This window comes from Muscardinus avellanarius, assembly GCF_963383645.1.
Source record: "Muscardinus avellanarius genome assembly, chromosome: 16".
NCBI lineage: Eukaryota > Metazoa > Chordata > Mammalia > Rodentia > Gliridae > Muscardinus > Muscardinus avellanarius.
The window spans coordinates 66,578,056-66,598,260 of record NC_137802.1 but is presented as its reverse complement, the minus strand read 5'-3'; the positions used below and the strand labels follow the sequence as shown (position 1 = coordinate 66,598,260).

Here is a 20,205-nt window from a genome sequence, read left to right as displayed (position 1 = left end):
TGAAACAAGGAGGGAGGGAGGGAGGGAAAGAGAGAGGTAGGTAGGAAGGAAAGAAGGAAGTCCCAGATTCCAAAGCTTATTACTAATTAAGGCCACGTGGCCTGTCCTGGAGCTGTGCAGGATCTGGTAGTAAGATCAGAAACGGTCTCCTGCATATATAGAAACATGACTTATAGAACTTGGCAAATTGTCATTATAGATCAGCAGGAAAAGGATTGATGGGTCATTGTTGACATCATCAAATTTCCTCCATCATTAGACTCTTGTCTTTTATACCACACAAAAAGCGTCCTAGGCAGAGTTAACAATGCTTTAAAAGTACCGAGAACAAGCCAGGCGTGGTGGCGCACGCTCGCAATCCCAGCATTTCGGAGGCCGAGACAGGAGGATCGCGGTTCGTGGCCAGCCTCAGCGACTTAGTGAGGCCCTTTGCAACTCAGTGAGACCCTGTTTCAAAATAAAGAATAAAAAATATGGCAGGGGGTGTAGCTCAGAGGTAGAATGTCCCTGGGTTCCATCCCCGGTAACACACACACTCACATGCAACACACACACTCAAAGCAACTCTGTTGCAGTATAACTTTGACAAAATGCACCCATTTGAATTAATACAGTTTGTATTTTGATAAGGGTAGATATCTGTGTAATCTTCCCCACAATCAAATGGAAGTTGTCATATACCCCACATCCCCTTGTGCCTTCATGGGGGCTCCTAAGAAGGACAAGAGGATCATGGGTTTGAAGCTAGCCTCAGCAATTTAGCAAAACCCTGAGTCCAAATAAAAAATAAAATAGGGCTTGAGGGTATAACTCAGAGGTCGAATGCTCCTGTGTTCAATCCCTAGCACAACACACAAACACACATAAAGGAAGAATCTTTGGGAGGCTGAGACAGGAGGAATCGCGGTTCGTGGACAGCCTCAGCTACTTAGTGAGCTGTTTTGTAACTCAGTGAGACCCCGCTTCAAAACAAAGAATAAAAAATAGGGCTGGGAGTGTAGCTCAGAGGCAAAATGCCCCTGGGTTCCATCCCCAATACCGCCCCAAAAAACATTATATATATATACACACATCAGTTATGTCATGTGTAAAACAGAACATTCATTGTTTTTTTCTAATAAATACACATTTAAATGCCCCTAGGCTCCATCCCCAGTACCATAAAAACAAAACAAAACAAAGCAAACGAACAAAACAAAAAACTTAGAGACTAAGCCAGGTGTGGTAGCACACGTTTGTAATCCCAGTATTTGGGAGGCTGAGACAGGAGGATCATAGTTTGTAATCCCAGTATTTGGGAGGCTGAGACAGGAGGATCATGGTTTGCAGACAGCCTCAGCTACTACTTAGTGAGACCCTTTGCAACTTAGTGAGACCCCGTTTCAAAATAAAGACTAAAAAATAGGACTGAGGGCTGGGGGTGTACTCTGGAGGTAGAATGCCCCTGGGTTCCATTCCCACTACTGAAGAAAAAAAAAAAACAACCAAAAAACCCCAAAACCAAAACCCACAAAACTATAGAATAAGGAAACGTCACCATTTGGCAGTAGCTCAATGGGCTTAATAGTCTCATGTGATGGTTACCACTATCTCTCACTTTTTTTTTTTTGTGGTACCAGGGATTGAACCCAGGGGCATTCTATCTCTAAGCTACACCCCCAGCCCTATTCTTTATTCTTTATTTTTGAAACAGGGTCTCACTAAGTTGCGGAAAGCCTTACTCTATAGCTGAGGCTGGCGGAGAACTTGCAATCCTCCTGTCTCAGCCTCCCAAGTACTGGAATTACAAGTGTGCACCACCATGCCCGGCTCAAAATTTCTCACATTTTGTAGTAACACTTTCTGGCCTTGGAAAATCCTCTAACCTACATACTTAATTCTTTTTCCTTTTTTGTGTAGTATGGGGGTTCAACTAGGAGGGCATGATAACTCTGAGTTACACCTCAAGTTCTTTTTAATTTATTTTTAAATTCTGGAACAAGGATCTTGCTAGTTGCTGAGGCTACACTCAACCTATTCTCCTATCTCAACCTCCAAAGTACCGGGATTAGAGTCATGCATCGCCATGCCTGGTTTACACCTAAAATTTTGTATCTATGTTATTAAAATTTTTATAAGATTTTATTGTGCATACATGTGTGTATGGTTTGTGTTGCTGACGGGGATTTGGATGATTATTAGAAAATCCTGGCACGAAAAGCTAAGGTCTACCTGGGATATAGTCACGCCATTAGACTTGAACCCTTCCCAGTTTTTCAGAAGCAGATCTCTTGATTTTGTAACTTGTGGGGAGAATTCATTTCTAGTCCTCAAGTTTGTAACCTACGGGGAGAATTCATTCCTAGTTATCGTCAAGTTTCTGCATCGGCTTCAAGTCTAATGTTCCTGCCGTAAAACCGAGCAGAAGCCTGCCACCAGTGCTTATTCTGTCAGAGTTGGCAGCGTCATGCCGGTTCCCGGGATGGGCTGTGATGTGTGACAGATGAGCCGCGGACAGCATCGTGGGCGAGGAGGCTGGTAACGGGGGCAGCGGCGTCCGTTCTCGTCCTGTGTGATTTAGGATGACTGAGTCTCACTATGGATGCCTGAGACTCTGTTTGGGAAACAGAGTCTCACTCCTTGAGTAAGGAGGAGTGCGTGCCTCTCCTGAGGAAGGCCAAGGAAATTGCTGGAGAGCCCCTGACACGAGCATCTGCTTCATCTTAGACGGCGGTTATGTCTGTGGATAATTAAGTTTGCATAATTGATCGTCTAATAAGTGCTGGCAAGGATTGGAGGGAATAGGAGCTCTTCTGCACTGTGGGTGGGATTGCAGGGTAGTGCGGTGGCTATGCAGATCAGTGTGGAGATTCCTTAGGAAATCGGGAATGGATCCACCACATGTTCCAGCTGTGCTGCTTCTCCCGGGGATCTTTCCAAAAGGACCGGAAGCAGAATAATACAGTGATACGTGCGTATCCACGTTTATAGCGCCACATTTCACAAGAGCCAAAGTATGGAACCAACCCGGGTGCCCATCAGCATATGCGCGGATTACAAAATTGTGGGAAACATAGGCAGTGGAGTCCTACTCGACATATATTCACCACTGATATTTACGGTATGATGTGAGACTCTAATGCACCAATAAAAGTATATAAAAAAGATTAAAAAAAAACCCCACTTAGGTTTGTCACGTGTCTCTGTGAAACCCATCACGGGAGAGCAGTACCCCGAGGTTCACACCCTGCTGGGTCCTCCGTGCGGCGGCCTGTTGAATTCTCAAGGTGGGGATTTATCGCTTTCTCTTCATGATTGTGGCATTCTCCTTCTTGCTACGAGAGAGCAAGAAAAACGATCTTCACTCAAAGCTGGGCTCGATAAGCTACGGGAAGCCAGGGTGCGTGATAAGTTGTCATGACAAGTTAACACAGCTTTCTGAACGCAATGGTAATTTCTTAGAATGGTGGGTGCCCTTTAAAAATTCTATTAGAAGAGGAGGAGGAAAAAAAAAAAAAAACAAAGACACCAGACTGGATTATTTAAAGGTAATCTGTATCCTTAAGCCATGTCTTGGGATGTATGAATGGGATTTGGCAGAAATGGAACATTTATACCCGTGTTGTTATCATGTTAGGAGGCACAATAGTTGCTCCAAGAGACACAAAAGAAGCCTGTGCTGTTATCATGGTAAAGTAATTTCATTGCAAATAAAAGTATTAAATAATTGGAGAAAAGGAGATTCCAGATTCAGGAAAACGCTGGAAAGTACAGCCAAGATCTTTCTGTGCTGTGGAGCTCTGGTCTCCAGCCTCTAGTGAGGATGGCTGTTTTATTTATTGTCATTGATTTTTTTTTATTATGGTAAAAAGAATGACATATAGTGGTTTGTCATTTTTAAGTGTCCAGTTTGGGACATTTAAAATAGTCACATTATTGCAGGGAGCAGTGACATAGGCCTGTGATCTCAGTACACGGGAGGCCGAGACAGGAGAATTGCAGGTTTGAGGCCAGGATTAGCAATGTAGTGAGACGTTCAGCAACTTAACAAGACCCTGTTTCAAAACAAAACAATAAACTGGGCACCAGTAGCTCACACTTGTAATCCCAGCACTTGAGAGGCGGAGACAGCAGGATCTCAGGTTTGAGGCCAGTTTCACCCAGTACCACCAAAAAAAATAAATAAATAAAAAAAAATAAATTAATTAAAAATTAAAAATTAGTTCCGGAAGTTGCTTTCGGAGGTAGCGTGCTGGTTCACGCGGCCTTTGTGAGAGCCTGCCATGGTGTACCGGGGCCAGGGCCAAAAGGTGCAGAAGGGGATCCCCTCAACCTCATCTTCAGATACTTGCAAAATAGATCCCGGATTCAGGAGTGGCTCTATGAGGAAGCGAATATGCGGATAGAAGGCTGTATTGTTGGTTTTGATGAGTACATGAACCTCGTATTCGATGATGCAGAAGAGACTCATTCTAAAACCAAGTCAAGAAAACAGCTGGGTCAGATCATGCTAAAAGGAGATAACATCATCTGCTACAAAGTGTCTCCAACTAGAGATGGTCAATGAAGTGAGAAATTGTAGAGAAAGCAGCCCTCTTTTTTTTTCTTTTTTTTTTAGGTGTCCTTTGCTGAGCGTATGGTTCTAAAACATTTGTTCATATTGTCTTAATTACTCTTATGCTATTGCCAGATAACAAGAAATGCTGTGGGATTGTTTTATTAAAAAATAAATAAAACAAATTAAAAATTAAAAAGGACTGGGGGGATAGGGCTGGGGCTGAGCACCCACCAAAAAGAGGTGTGCGCTTAGAAGTAGAGTACCCTTGGAATGGACCCCAGAGATGTTCTACCCGTGGGCTCTACCCCCCAGCCTTATTTTATTTTTTATTTGGAAACAGAGTCTCACTAAGTTGCCGAGCCTGGCTTTGAACCTGTGATTCTCCTGTCTCAGCCTTTCAAGTGCTGGATTTACAGGTGTGTTGCTACCATACCCGGCTAAAAAAAATCACATTATTATAAAACTGATTTTTCTGAACTTTTCCCCTTAGCAAATCTGAAACTCTATACCCATTAAACAACTCCCCCTTTCCAGCAGTCCCTAGCCTCTGGTGGCCATCAGTGCACTTTTGGTTTCCATGAACTTGACGCCTTCAAGGACTTCCTATAAGTAAACCTTACAGTATTTGCCTTTCTGTGGCAAGTCTTTTGCCCATTTGTAATAGGGTTGGCGGTTTTTGTTGTCACTGACTGTTTTCTGAACCAGATGTATCAGTTTAGTCGCCTGGGCGGGGAATCTATTTTTCAAATGTGATATCTCCGTTTTTGTACATAAAGAATGGAGATCAATAGCAAATAGGATCTTTTTTTTTTAAAAAAAATTGGCTGTTTATACAGTTAACTATAACAAAAGAAAAATGGCTTTGATTTCACAAAAATGAAAGATATCTTCAATACTCGCAGAAGGACTGCTTGAATGTTTAAAACCAAACACACAGGCCCGGGGATTTTTTCCATTTGTTTGAGATCTGCTGAGCTAACAGAGGAGCAAGACAAAAGCCGATTGACGCTTTTATGTGGATCTCTTTTTCTGGTCCGCACACTTTGGAAACCACTCACGCTAATTAGCATCCTGCCCTAGAATGCCGGACGTCAGTTCCATAGGATTTTGTCACCCAGGGATGCTGTGACATTATAGCTGTCGCGTTCATTGTGTGTACACCCACGGCGTCTGCACGGTGACGGAATCGCCTGACGTAGTCCTGGGTGGGTCAGGGGGACTGAGTCTGTTTGACTTTAGAATTTCACCATTTTGGGGGCGGGGAAGGACCTGGTGTGGAGGAGGACACAGGACTTTGTCTTCAATCAAAGGAAACACTTTTGAAAAAAATTTCCAGAGATTTCTCAGGAAACCCGATGCAACCCAGATGTTTCCATAATAGCCCTTTCTCTTCTAATGGGGGGGGTAGCATGATGAGTATTGTTAGTGCTTTAATTTGCCAAGGGAGTGCGAGGCCTCCCTTGTTGATTTCTTTAGCGGAGTGTGGGGTTAATTATCTGTTTCATTTTATTCTGTCATCAACCCAAGAGCTTTGAGCTAAGTACCCCATTCAATCTGACTGAATATGTTTTACTCAGGACATTGGGAATTACCAATGGTAAGCAAATTTAGTTTTTTTGTTTTTTTGCAGAGCTTTATGGTCTAGGAGGTATCTTGGGATAGTATGAACAAATGGATTCTTTCTGTTCTTTTATTACTTTCCTTATTGTATTAAAAACTGTAGCCAGCTGGGCGTAGTGGTGCACGTTTGTAATCCTACCATTTGGGAGAGAGAGACAGGAGGATTGTGGTTCGAGGACGGCCTCAGCTACTTAGTGAGGCCCTTCGCAACTCAGACAGACCCTGTTTCAAAATAAAGAATAAAAAGTAGGGCGGGGGGTGTAGCTTGGAGGTAGAACACCCCTGGGTTCCTTCCTCAGTACTGCAAACAAATAAATAAACAAATAAGCAAACAACAAAAAACCTGTAGCCATAGCTGGGCACAGTGGTGCGTGCCGGTAATCCTAGTTCTTGGGAGGCTGAGATTGGAGGATTGCAGGTTTGAGGCGAGCTTCAGAAATTTAGCAAGACCATGTTTCAAATAAACAAACAAGCAAATAACTGTAGTCATTGTAGCTGAAGATAGTAACCAGCTCCTCCCTGTTAATTTTTTTTTCCTTTGGGGCTGGATAGCTGGTTATTGAAAGGCCATTGGCACAGGCCATGTTCTAAGCCCTGCCTGTGTTCTGACTCTAAGTCCTCATGAGCTCATGAGGCAGATCCCGAATCATCCCCTTTTCCACAAATCAAAACACTGAGGCAGTGATGTGAAGCAGTCCAGCTTCAGTGCCCAGGCTACTGACAGCTGTTCAATGCTATCTCTCAGATCATTCTAATTGATTTTTTCTGTTCTCATAATCATTTGTCTTACACCCATTGAAGATCTGCAAGCACTTTTCCATATCTGAGTATGTGCACAATTCACCTGGAAATCCCACTAGGATATGGATTCTGAGCTGGGGATGGCGGCACATACTTGGCATCTTGGTACTTGGGAGGCTGAGACAGGAGGACGGCACATTTGGTGCCAGCCTCAACATAGTAAGACTCCCAGCAATCTCACGAGACCCTGTTTCAGAAAACAAACAAACAAACAAAAACAAAAACAAAAACAAAAAAAAAAAAAGAAAGAAAAAGGGCCGGGGGTGTAGCTCGATGATAGAAGGCCTCTGGGTTTATCCCTGTTGCCCTCCCAGCCCTTCAAAATGCAGACTGGGTGGGACCTGAGATTCTGCCTGCCTCACAAGCTCTCGGGAGTGGCTGAGACTCTTGGCTCCCCAAGTTCACTCCGAGAGCTAGCTGGGGGAAGATTCAGCCATTGAAACCTGCGGTTGGAAAGGCCCTAGAATGTCCTGTGGGTCAGTGCCTGCTGGGTGGTATGTCACACCCAAACCTCTGCTATTCTGAGCCAGGAGGCTTGGGGTGGGGCTCAGACCTCTGTATTTCTAAGAAGCTTTGCAGTGGCTCTGGATACCTCACCAGGTTTGGGAACCATCAATTTGCCCATTCACAGCCAGAGTCGGAGTCACTTTTTCAATGGCTCCCCCTAGTGGTTGTGTAGTGAGAGACTGGGGTGTCTGGCTTTCAGAGGTAGCTGAGTGTCTTGGCCCACTAAGGCTGCTGTACCACAATTTGAATGTATCACAGTTTGAATGGCTTAAACAACAGTAATCTATAGTTTCCATTCTGGAGGCCGGAACTTTTTAGAAAGTAGTTCTAGAAACCCGAGATCAAGGTGCTGGAGAGCCATGCTTTTTCTGAAGATTTAAGAGAAGGATGTGCCCAGGACTGTTTCCTCGCTCCTGGAAGTTCCCTGGCCTGTGGCAACATCGCTCCAATTTTCCTGTGACTTTTCCACTGTGTGCCTGTCTCTGTATTGTATTAAAAATGATATTCATGCCGGGCGTGGTGGCACATACTTGTAATCCCCACGCTTGGGAGGCTGAGACAGGAGGATCGCACGGGTTCGAAGCCAGCCTCAGCTACTTAGTGAGGCTCTCAGCAACTTAATGAGACCCTGTTTCCAAATAAAATATAAAAAATAGGTCTGGGAGTATAGCCCGGAGGTAGAAAGCCTCAAAAAAAAAAAAAACCAAAAAACAAAAACAAACAAAAAAACACACCAGTGTTCAGGCCTGGCGTGGTGGCACACGCTTCTAATCCTAGCATTTAGGAGGCTGAGACAGAAGGATCGCAATCCGCGGACAGCCTCAGCTCCTTAATGAGGCCCTTTGAAACTCAGACCCTATTTCAAAATAAAAAATAAAAAATAGAACTAGGGATATAGCTCTAAGGTGGAATTCCCCTAGGTTCTATCCCCAGTACTACAAAAACAAAAACAAAAAAACAAAAAACCAACAGCTGTATTCATTGTTGCTGAATATGGAGGAAACCAATCCATTCTCTCTGGATCTGGGTTCTTTTTGTAAAAACACAGTCCTGTGGAGTTAGGGCCCATCCTCATGACCATTTACAAACATGAGGATCTGCAAATAGCCTGTTTCCAAGCTAAGCCTAGTGGTGCACACTTGTAATCCCAGTATTTGGGAGACTCAGACAGGAGGATCGCAGGTTCACAGCCAGCCTCACCAACCTCGTGAGACCTTCTGAACTTTGTGAGACCCTGTTTCAAAATAAAATAAAATAGGACCAGGGATCTAGCTCAGAGGTAAAAGCCTGTTTCAAATCCATTCACAGGTATTGGAGGTTAGGATTATAGCATCTTTTTGGGGGCTTGGGGGGAGGACGGATGTAGTTTGTAATAGGGAGATATGGAGCATTAACAAAATAAAAGGTAATACTAAAATGGTAGACACTGGCATTGATGGAAGGGAAATAAAATTGGGGCCCCGGGCAAACAAGGAGAGTTTGAATGGGTAGGAGGGGCTCTGAGCAACCACCTGTCCGTGTGGCTCTAGCCTCTGGCACTGGGGGCCACGGTTCAGAGAGAGAGGCTGAATGACTCCTTTCCCTGGTCTCTTTCTGCCTGGCCCCATGAGGCCCTCCCTCCGGGGCTGCTTCAGCATGGCTTACAGGTGCACCACCCATGCTTGGTAGGGAGCAGCCTCAGACAAGTTAAGGGGCTTGACTGGCCTGTAGCCTGGGCCGCCTACGGCGTTCTGATGAGCTGATCAATGCAGGTCCTGTTGTTGAGAGGGAAGAGTTCTCTGTTCCCAACCAGAGAAAATCGATTCCATAAGAGGGCTGTTGCTGGCACACGCAATTCTCTGGAGTTATTGGTTACTAGGGCCATTAGCTTTAAAAATAAATGAAATAGACTTGGGACATTGTTCTGTTTCAGATAAACAAATCAACAAATGGCCTTCCTCGTTCATTTAGCATTCTGTTTCCACGGGGAAACGAGCGATGACTCAGGGCCTGATAAAACACGGTAGGGCATAGAGAAGTGGCGGCCAGAAACCGTGTGGCTGTGCCCTTCTGAGCTCCTGTGAGAGCTGGTGTTTTCTGTAACAGTCCTCACCCTGGAGTGTGTATCTGGATGGCTTGGGAGCCTCGCTAAAAGAGAGGTCGCCGGGTCCAACCTCAGGGCTTTGGGTCCAGGAGGTAAGGATGGGGCCCGATCATCTACACTTTCAACAACTTTCTGGGTGTTGCTGATGCTACTGTCCTGGGAGGGGGAGCCCTCCTTTGAGAACTGTTACCTGCCTGAAAATAACCTGGGAAGACTTTGGGAGCAGTATACCTGCGTCTTACCTGTAACCCACACTGCTCAGGGAAAGAGAATCTTGTTTCTTGAGTTCTCAAGAAGTACCAGACCAGCCAGGTGTGGTGGCGCATGCCTGTAATCCTAGTACTTGGGAGGCCGAGACAGGAGGATTGCAGGTTCAAGACCAGTCTCAGCAACTTAGGGGGACCGTTTTACAAAATAGAAAGTGAAAAGGGCTTGGGGTGGGGTGAAGTGGATGTAGCTCAAACGTAGGACATCCCTACTTCAATCCCAGGGATTCAAAAAAGCACATTAGGGGCCGGAACGTAGCTCAGTGGCAAGGCGCCTGCTTTGCAGGTATGGCACCCTGGGTTCGATCCCTGGTTCCAAAAAGACAAAAAATTAAAAAAAGAGCCCCTTAAAAAAAAGCACATTGGCTTGTCTGGGGCTGTTCCCTACCCATGAATTAAAAAATAAAAAATAAAGAATGATACGGTTCTGGCTGAGCTGACTCGATTTGCAAGTCATACACTGACGTTATTTGATGGCAAAGCACCCAGACGGCGTCCAGCCTTGATTCCGTTTGCACCCAGGTTGTGGGTGTGATTGAAAAAGAAACCACATCTAGGGGGTCATGATGATATAGTAACTACGGACCCTTAAGGGTGGTGACTGCGTACCTCAGTCTCAGAACTTATACAGTCTAGTGTCTCTTTCTGAGTTCCCCATCTCTTGGGGAGGTACAAACTGAGTCCTAGTGAAGGCAGAATTTCCCCCCACTTCCCAGCCTGGTGCATAATATTAGGGAAGGGGGCAGATACCAGCATCCGATTTGGGACCTCTTTGGTCCACAGTGCTCAAAATGGCACACCCACAGCTCACCTTTCAAAAGGCACACAAGGGACCAAAGGGAAGTCTCTCACCTGTCTCCCAGGGCTTCATTTCATCCAGGCTTTTTTCCCCTATCCTTCTAGTGGGGGCCTGTGCCTACTAAGCACATTCACATTCACATAAATATGTCAATACTGCTCTGTACTCTGATTTGACCTCCTGTTGGACAAGGGTTCCATATCAGCACACCTGCATATACTTTCCCATTTTTGACAGTTGCATAGTACTTCATCAAACAGAGGGACAGTGCCTCATCTAAGCAGTTCCCTGTTAAGGGCATTTATGTTGTTTTATGTCCTTCACCCTTTAGAGCAGTGATATAGTCAACACCCTGGCCCATTAAGTAGACACTCTCCTGGTTGACTTTGACTTGACGGAGCCACTTGATTAACAGGTTCTCTGTATTTCTGCTGCCTGTGGTGCTTGGACCACATGGTATAGAGACCCTGCCCCATCCCCAGCTTACCTAGAGTCCGTCCTTGGATAATCCAACTACTTCTGCCATTTATAATTGTTACAATCATTTATCTTAATAAAAAAAAAAAAGAACTTGGCTGTGAATCAGAAAAGTGGAGAGTGACAGCGTCCAGATTTCTTCTCAGGTGTTGTGAAGACTTTACACCACTTTAAAGAAGCCAGACCTGAAGAGCGTAAGTCCTGTGGGTTTTACGGCACAGGCGAGCAGAGCGTGCAATCAGCTGGCCGTTGTCCACATAAGAGGGCTTCTGCCGCACCTTGTAGAACGTGCGAGTGAACGCACGCTTGCACGCTTGAATTGAAATGATTCCATGGAGCAGTTTCTTCCCTTGAAAATTAATAAGATGGGCACGGTGGTGCACATCGTAATTTCAGTACATGGGAGGCCGAGACAGGAAGAGGGCAAGTTTGAAGCCAACCTCGGCAACTTACCAAGACTCTGTCTCAAAACAAAATATAAAAAGGGGGATGTAGCCAAGTGGCAGAGCTCTCCTGGGTTCAGTCTCCATTACCGTAAAGAAGAAGAAAAGAAAAAGAAGAAAAATGAATAATCACCAGCCAAAGACACATCCGATGGGAAAATACCACATCTATTTGGGTACTGTGAACACGTTAAGTGTATGTGTCTAAAAGTGAGAAAATACAGTGGTTCGTAAATTTTCCATTTTCGTATAAACTTTCAAGTTGTCCTCTGCAGAGCTTATACCATGTACAGTCTCACTAACAGTGTTTGGAAATGCCTTTACCCATACCTTCATCTCTGTAGGGTTTTAAAAAAAATTATTTATTTTTTAAGTTTATTTTTATTTTATTTTTTAATTTTTTTATTGGTGCACTGTATTCATACATCATAGTGGGGTAAAAAACTTGTGTAGACATACATGTACACATCGCCCAGTTAACCCCTACCCAATCCCCACCCCGTTCCCTCCCCATCCCTCCTTCCCATGCTTGGCTTAGTGGTTGACATCTAATATTATAGCAAGTTATCCAAAGTTAACAATGATAATCTCACATAACAGATTAATTTGTCTGATATCAAGCTTTTGATCACTTAGAGATAACATTTCAATATTTCTTTTTGTTTTCTTTCTTACCAGAGGATTTTTTTCTTTTTTTTTTAAGGTGAAACTATCATACATTTATTTATTTATTTTTCAGAAAAAAATCTATCCTAACATGCAGTATGAACTCTAAATACTGTAGGGGTTTAGCAGACTTTTTTATTTCTTTTGCTAATAGAGATCGGAGAAAATGATATTTCATAGTCAAGTCATATGGAGCATCTTTGAGCAGGTTTCAAAGCTGCTTATACTTCCATTTCCACACATTGTCTGTATTTTCCCCCTTAGTTTTCTATCATACTTTTGGTCTCTTCTTACTGGTTGTTTCGGAGTCCTCTATGTATTGAGGACTATTGACCATCTTTTATTTTCTCTGTCACTTGTAACTTTGGTTCTAGTACCTCTACGTACGTTTTTAATTTACTTTGCACCTACTTGAATTCATTAGTTTTTCTTGAGTACTACTTAGATTTCAAGAATGCGACGCCCTGAGATTTACTAGGCTGGACAGGGTGTCTAGGGTCTGGCTGTGACCCTGAGAGCCAGTCTCTCTCTGGGCCTCTATTTCCCTTCATTATCTTCCGTTTGTGCTTCTGTTTTGAGACACAGGTTCTTACCCAGCTGTCCATGTTGGGCTTGAACTTTCAGTCTTCCTGCCTCAGCCTCCCGAGGAGCTGGGATTATAGGCCGGGCCACCATGCCTGGTTTGAATAATACTTAGTAAAGTCTTCCTCATTCCAAGATGATTAAAAATAATTAAGGTGATGAAAAATATCCAATTTTCTACGACTTTGTTTTCATTTCTGGCATTCTAATATTCGATCCACCCAGCATGCTTTCTGGTACAAGAAGTGAGGTTGAGATTAAAGTGGGAGCACTTCCACATGGTTCTCAGAAGTACCATTTGTTGAAGAACTCATCTGTCCTCCATTGATATGAAATGCTCACTGTATAATTTACTAATTTGTAGGATGTATCTGCACATTTTTTTTCCCTGAGATTTTTTTAGTTCTGAAGTGAATAGTGTACTAGCCGCGAGTCATATGTATCTACTGAACATTTGAAATGTGTCTAGTCCAAGGAAGATGTACTCTAAATGTGAAATACACACCAGACTTCGGAATCTTACTACAAAACATAAAAATGTCTCATTAGCAATTCTTACATTGCTTGCTTATTGCAGCCGCAATAGTTTCAATACATTGGGTAAAATAAAAGACATTACTAATATTAATCTTACCCGTTTCTTTTTCCTTTTTTTTATCGTTGCTACTAGAAAACTTAAAATCTTATTTGTGGCTCACAGTCTATTTTTTCTGTACTGTATGCTCTAATCTTTTTTGCACTGTTTTTCCAATAACTGCTTCCGTTATTGGAAGTTATTATCTGTTCATCCCTTATCTTATGTTTTCTTGTCAAAACTCTCTGCGTTATTTCTTATAGGATTTTTATAGGAACTTGCTTTCTTGTTCCAAAAACATCTTATAGGTATATTTTTTTAAAGCTTTGTTTTAAACGTATAGAATAATTCAGGCAGAAACGACAGGCGGCTGATGACGTGGGTTTCTGTCTCAGAACAAAGCACGTCGCTTCATTTACCAGCTCTGTGTGGGTCATGTCCCCAGTAACATGCTCAGTTTTCTTCTTAAGGACTTTTTATTTCTGATTGAGTGTATTCTGGGCTTTTCATTTCCTTTGGTTACTATTGCAAATGGAATTTTTATTTTCTTTCATAACAGACTCTCTAGCTGTTGATTTCATACAAGAAAGCTATTGATTTTTCCACATTAATTTTGTACTGAGTTACCAAATAGATTTTTTTTTTGGGGGGGGATACTGAGGATTAAACTCAAGGGTGCTCTACCCCTGACCTACATCCCAACCTCACTTTTTCTTTTGAGTCAGGGTCTCACTAAGTTGCCCAGGCTGGCCTTGAACCTGTGATCATCCTGCCTCGAGCTCCTTAGTAGAAAAATGGAATTTTTTTTAATTAATCATTGACTTTAGATGATGATTTTCTGACATTTGTCCATATACAAAAACATCTTTAGCCGGGCGTGGTGGCGCACGCCTGTAATCCTCGCGCTTGGGAGGCAGAGACAGGAGGATCACGCGGATTTGAAGCCAGCCGCGTGCGCTGGCTTAGGAGACCCTGTTTCCAAATAAAAATGTAAAAATAGGTCTGGGAGTGTAGCCCGTAGGTAGAAGGGCTTCCAGGAACCCCAGTACCACCAAAAAGAAAAAAAAAAAAAACATCTTTATAAATAGTGACAGTTTTAATTCTCCTACCTTTTATTCATTTTATGTCTCTTTTCTCTCTTTTGTCTTACTGCTTTGACCATCATTTGGCTCTTAATTCCCAGACGTATCTTCTGTTTTCTAGGTTTATTCCTATTCTCCCCACAACCCCACCTACTCAGTGAAGTTTACATTTTATTTTTAGTGATGTGTTGTTCTTTTCTTTCCCTAAAGAATTTATCTGAGTGATGGGTTTGCCTGGCTGGGAACAGCAGGGAGTCTGTGGGTACAATAGAATTATGGCATGTGGCCCCCTTACAACCAGTAATTAAAGACCCATTCCTGCCATATTTGACACCAAAATTGGGGTAGATGAGGAGAAGTTCATTAGCACAAGACATTTCCTTTTTTGAAGAATGAGATTGGCTTTGTCTGTGAGTGGCTCTTCCATGAACGCCCATGTTTCTGTCATTACATCATTTTAAGGATATGTGCTCCAGGGGGTTTAATAGCTATTTTGCCATAAAGTGAAGGGCTGATGTGTCCTGCACCGTCTCTTCCTTGGGGTTTCTTTTCTTTAGACATTTATTCCTTTAGGATCTAGTTGATGTGAAATGACTGTGAGCCCAACACCACGCCAGGCATCGTAGTGGTACGATTTATAGTCAGGGCACCCCGTGTCCTCCGGAAATATATAGACTCCCAGAGACCAACCCGGGCACTTAAAGGGCACCAGGGCAGGGCATGCCTTTAACCAAGCCCAAGGGACATGGGCCATGTGTATTGTACACGCGGGTGCTGTGAGGGTGGGCATCTCTGGGCAGGGACCTTGAAGAAATATTGGACTGGGGACTGTCCACATCTGGGAACAGCTCTCTTGAATCTGTGACATGGAGCAAGTGCCACGTGTGGGCAGCTGGCTTCCCAGCGGGGAGGTCAGGAAGGGCATATGGGTAATAAAAACCAGGACCATTTAGCTGGCCTCCTCCCGTCCTCCCTGCAGCTGGAAGTCAAGGTTGGCTGTTAGATGCTGGAGAGACACGATAGAAGCCTGGGGTGTTAGATCTGAGAGTAACTCCAGGCATCTTAGCCCCCAGCCCCGGTCCCTTTGGGGATCTTCTGGTGCCAAGCCTCCCTCTGCCTTAACAGTTTGGTGCAGCTCTTTCTGTTAGAAAATGATTATTTTCAAAGCCAAGTTAAGCACCTTGTGAGCCAGTGAAGTCCGATCATTTGAGATGAGAGTCCTGATTTCCATCTCTCTGGCTTTGGTGAGTCTGGGGTTGCCGCTCCTGCCTGACTCAGGTCGAGGGAGCCGAGTCGCTGCTGCCCTGTCCAGCTGAGGCCTGGGCCCCTCTCCAGCCCCACATCCCCTGTTTCATCAGAGGCTACACAATGGACTCATGCCTTCTCCTTCAGGTTTTTCATCTGGCCCCTGACAGGTACCTGGTCTTGTGTCCCTTGATTTTTGATTTTGGGGAATTTTATGGGATATGCAGTGAATAATCTTTATCACTAATTTACTCAATTTTTTAAAAAAGATCAAGCATTTTCATATTACTAAATTCCAAATTTGTTTGTGTTTTCCCATTTTATTTTGGTACTTGATTTCTCCTAAACCCTGTCCACAGAAATCCTATCAGTCTTTTAGGCCCAAATTAAATGACATTTCTTTTTCTTTTTTTTTCTTTCTTTCTTTCTTTTTTTTTTTTTTTTTTTTTTGGTGGTACTGGGAGTGGAATCCAGAGGCTTTCTACCTCCGGGCTATACTCGCAGACCTATTTTATATTTTTATTTGGAAACAGGGTCTCACTAAGTTGCTGAGAGCCTCACTAAGTAGCTGAGTTTGCCTTCGAACCTGTGCAATCCTCCTGTCTCAGCCTCCCAAGCACAGGGATTACAAGTGTGCGCCGCCACACCCGGCTAAATGACATTTCTTTTAGAACACCTTTGCAGATCTCAACCATCTGCCAAACTTCTGCTAGCATCATCATTCTTGTTCCCATCCTATGGTTCTATTTAGAGGTTCCTTCCATATTGCATTATTTATGTGCATCAATTGCAAGCTCTGGGAACTGCAGACATGATTTGCAATGTGCCTTTTCTCTGCTACAACCGCAAGTTTTGGTGTTTCCAGCACACCAGCCGCTCAGTAAGTATTTGGTTATTGATTGGAAGCTACAGGAAGGAGAAGCAGCTTCGAGGCAGCTGCTGGAGTCTCAATGTTGGTGGCTGGATGAAGAATTGACAAAACGTGTCAGTTCTTACTGCTTGAACTTCTGTGACCAAAGTCTCTCTGGATATGTTCTCTCTCTGGATATGTTATTTTGTCCAAGGGCAACCTGTGGGATAGGAAGATGCGTAGAAGAAGAATGCTTAGAGGAGAGGAGTAAGGAAGGGCGCTCACTGAACAGGTACCTTTTATGGCCAGGCCCTGCAAACAGGAAAACACATAGGTGATTTTATTTGAATTTCATAACCTCACGAGGTAGGCTGTATTTTCTTTTTTTGTGTGTGATACTGGGGATGGAACCCAGGGACATTCTACCCCTGAGCTATACCCCCAGCCTTATTTTTTAGTCTTTATTTTGAAACAGGGTGTCACTGAGTTGCAAAGGACCTCACAAAGTACCTGAGGCTGTCCAAGAACCGCAATCTTCCCGTCTCAGCCTCCCGGATGCTGGGATGCCAAACGTGTACCACCACACCCGGCTATTATCTTCTATTTTACAGTTGGCGAAATCTAAATTTGGAGAAGTTAACACATCTGAGGCTGATTGGCTAAAAAGTCTGGCAAAGCTGCCAGTTGAGCCCAGTTCTTTGTAATTCCCAAACTCCTGATACTAGTTTTTTATTTATTTATTTATTGGATAGTAGGAACAATTTAGCATCCACATATGTGGGGTCAGCTTGCAGGAGGTTGTTCAACTGTGAGTTTAGTGTAACAGGGGAAGAGACATTGAAGCCCCTGCTTGGGTGCCCTGTGTGGGAAGGAACTAGTATAACTGGTGACATAATCCATAGGGGAAACCTAAAAATCAGATACCCCCGGGTGAACGTCCTATCTGGCACAGCATTTGAATTTCAACTTGTTTAACAGGCAGTCATTTTACCCCTTGCTTTGGACAGTTCTGTGAACTGGAAGTTTAAGGTTTTATGAGATGGCATGTTTTGTTTCTGAATAACTTTAAGTGGAAGATAGTCTTTAAAAAAATTTTTTTTTTCTGTTAAAATGAGATTAAGGAGTAAGACAAAGCAGAAGGGGAGAAATGGATTGTGGCATCTCGTTTGGCTTTGATGAACAGCTTCTTTTCTTACGCTCCCTTGAAACCCTGCAATTTTTCCTGGTTGCCATGATTCCAACCAGAGAGCCTTTCAGAACGGCATAGCGGCTCCGCGTTAATAGACAGGCAAGCAGCGTGGAGCTGGGTCTCTGCTAAATACTCAGTGTCCCCGGTGGGAACACCCATCTGCGGGAGGCTGCTTTGGAGGTCAGAGGAAATCTGGTGCTGGGGAAACATGATTTCTTTTCCTTTTCAATTCATGTGGGATCTTATTTAAAAGAAACATGATTGTCGGTGCCTCCCCAGGACTCTACGCTGTATCCTGTTTTTCTGCTTTTGCTGCTGGCGTTAGGCTGTGTGGCTGAAGGTGGGGGCTCTGTGTGCTTACTGAGAAAGACATCTTAGCAAGGAATGTGTTTTTTTTTTTTAATTTATTTTACCCCCAGAGGTTTGCCCAACTTCAGCAATAACCTTTTATGGCAGTCTTTTCGGAGACACTTGAGAAACAGGAAGCATTTTTGCTAAGTCCCCCCCTCTGCTAGACCCAACCTCGTGCTATATCTCCACTCTGTTCTTCCTCCCTCTTAGTTTTTCTCTGTGTGAGAACTAATCAGGGGTCCAGGACCCCAGATGGTGAGCGTTCCCGAGTACTTTCACCACCCAAAGATTCTCCTGTAGGGGCCAAGCCGCAGTGGTCTGGACGTGGTTTTGTGGTGGGCTGTGGTTTCCTTTGCATCTTTACGTTTCTTCCTCTCTTACTCCCAAGAGCACATGGCCTTGCAGTTGGTAATACCAGGCTGGCTTTTTAATGTCTCTTCCTGATTTTCCCAAGTCCCCTCTGCACTGTTAGCTGGCCGCATGCTCGGGGGCACAGCACCAGGTCCCTGCAGGTTCCCTGCCCGGTGTCTGTCTTAGTGTAAGGTGGCCAGACATACTAAGCTGGGAGTCGCTGTGCGGAGAGGTGCCAGGTTGCAGCCAGACCATGATGGGGAACTGCAGCTCCTAGCGTGTCCTCTGCCCCGGCATCAGCTTGGGGGTGGAAATATTTTGACAGGTTGTCTGTGTATCCCTAGCTCATCTTGAGACACACGAAGACTTGTCCTGGGGCAGAGACAAGTTGGAAACGAACTTCCAAGACAAAAAGTAGAGCTACAGACAGGTGTTTCTTTAGGCAAGCAAGAAATACACATTTAGCCGGGCGTGGTGGCACACACTTGTAATTCCCGTGCTTGGGAGGCGGAGACAGGAGGATCGCTCAGGTTCGAAACCAGCTTCGCTGGCTTAAGAGACTCTATTTCCAAATAAAATATAAACAAATAGGTCTGGGAGTGTAGCCCAGAGGTAGAAGGGTTCCATCTCCAGTACCACCAAAACCCAAAAACAAACAAACAAAAAACACATTTAAGGCAGAATGCCAGCCTTCTCCAGAGTGAGAGAGACACCCTCTGGGGATGCGTAATCCCCCCCTTTTAAAAATAGGAACGATTGTAAATGGTGAGCAGGAGAGGGGTGGTTTCAGCCTAATGAGCGTGATGCCTATGACGGTGGAACACAGATGGGGACGGTGGGCTAGTTCTCCTCAGAATCTTCAGGTTGACATTATCTATTTCGTAGATATCCCTGGGACTGTATCCGTGTCATCGGGCGTTGGGCAGAATCTTTCTCTAGGCTCCTTTTGATCAGTCTAAAAATATATTCTGTAAGCTACCAAAGTAAATAGGCACTAAGAAACAGGACTTAGCGCACCCTAGGGCCTTTTAAGAATTCAGTTCTGGATGGAAACAAGCCCGTGGAGTGAAGGTGAGGGCACTCATGGAGCCCTTAGGTTTAAAGATACAGTCCAGGTGTGTTGGAGCACATCCATAATCTCAGTACATGGGAGGCTAAGATAGCAGGATTCTAGGTTCCAGGCCAGTCTCAGCAGCTTAGTGAGACCCTGTTTCAAAATGAAAAATGAAAGTCAGGCATGGTGGCGCACACTTGTAATCCCAGTACTTGGGGGGCTGAGACAGGAGGATCACACAGGTTCGAAGCCAGCCTCAGCTACTTAGTGAGGCTGTCAGCAACTTAGTGAGACCCTGTTTTTAAATAAAATATAAAAATAGGTCTAGAGGTGTATCCTGGAGGTAGAAAGTCCACCCCCAGTACCACAAAAGAAAAAGAAAAAAAGGAAAAAGAAAAGAAAAGGGCTGGGACATAGTTTGGAAGTAGAAAGCCCCTGTATTCAATCCCTAGTACCAATGGTGGGAGAAAAGAAAGAGAAAGAAAGAAAAAGCAAGCAAGCAAGCAAAACTTGCTTTCCTGCTTGTCTCCTTTCTACCTATTTCTTTTATTTCTTCTACCTCATTTCCTCTGTCTTCATACATGGCACAGAGCTGTCCTTTTTCTTGCCTAGGCAAGGCACCGCATCACTGTTTTGGAGGGAACAGTGATGTCCTCAGACTGTCCCAGGTTGCTGCCACAATTTTCTATTCAGTTAGTTGTGCTGTCTGGTGAGTCCTTCTGGTCAGC

At 44.1% G+C, this 20,205-nt stretch overlaps 1 protein-coding gene and 1 pseudogene across 5 annotated transcripts in view; both read left to right on the top strand.

Moving 5' to 3' along the window:
• SLC39A11 (solute carrier family 39 member 11) overlaps positions 1-20,205 on the top strand; it is a gene marked incomplete at both ends in the record, with an annotated part of 391,992 nt that overhangs the window by 63,767 nt on the left and 308,020 nt on the right. The window lies entirely within an intron of this gene.
• LOC308274574 (small nuclear ribonucleoprotein E-like) lies at positions 4,023-4,533 on the top strand (annotated as a pseudogene). The gene has a single exon. The product of its transcript is annotated as a small nuclear ribonucleoprotein E-like (transcript).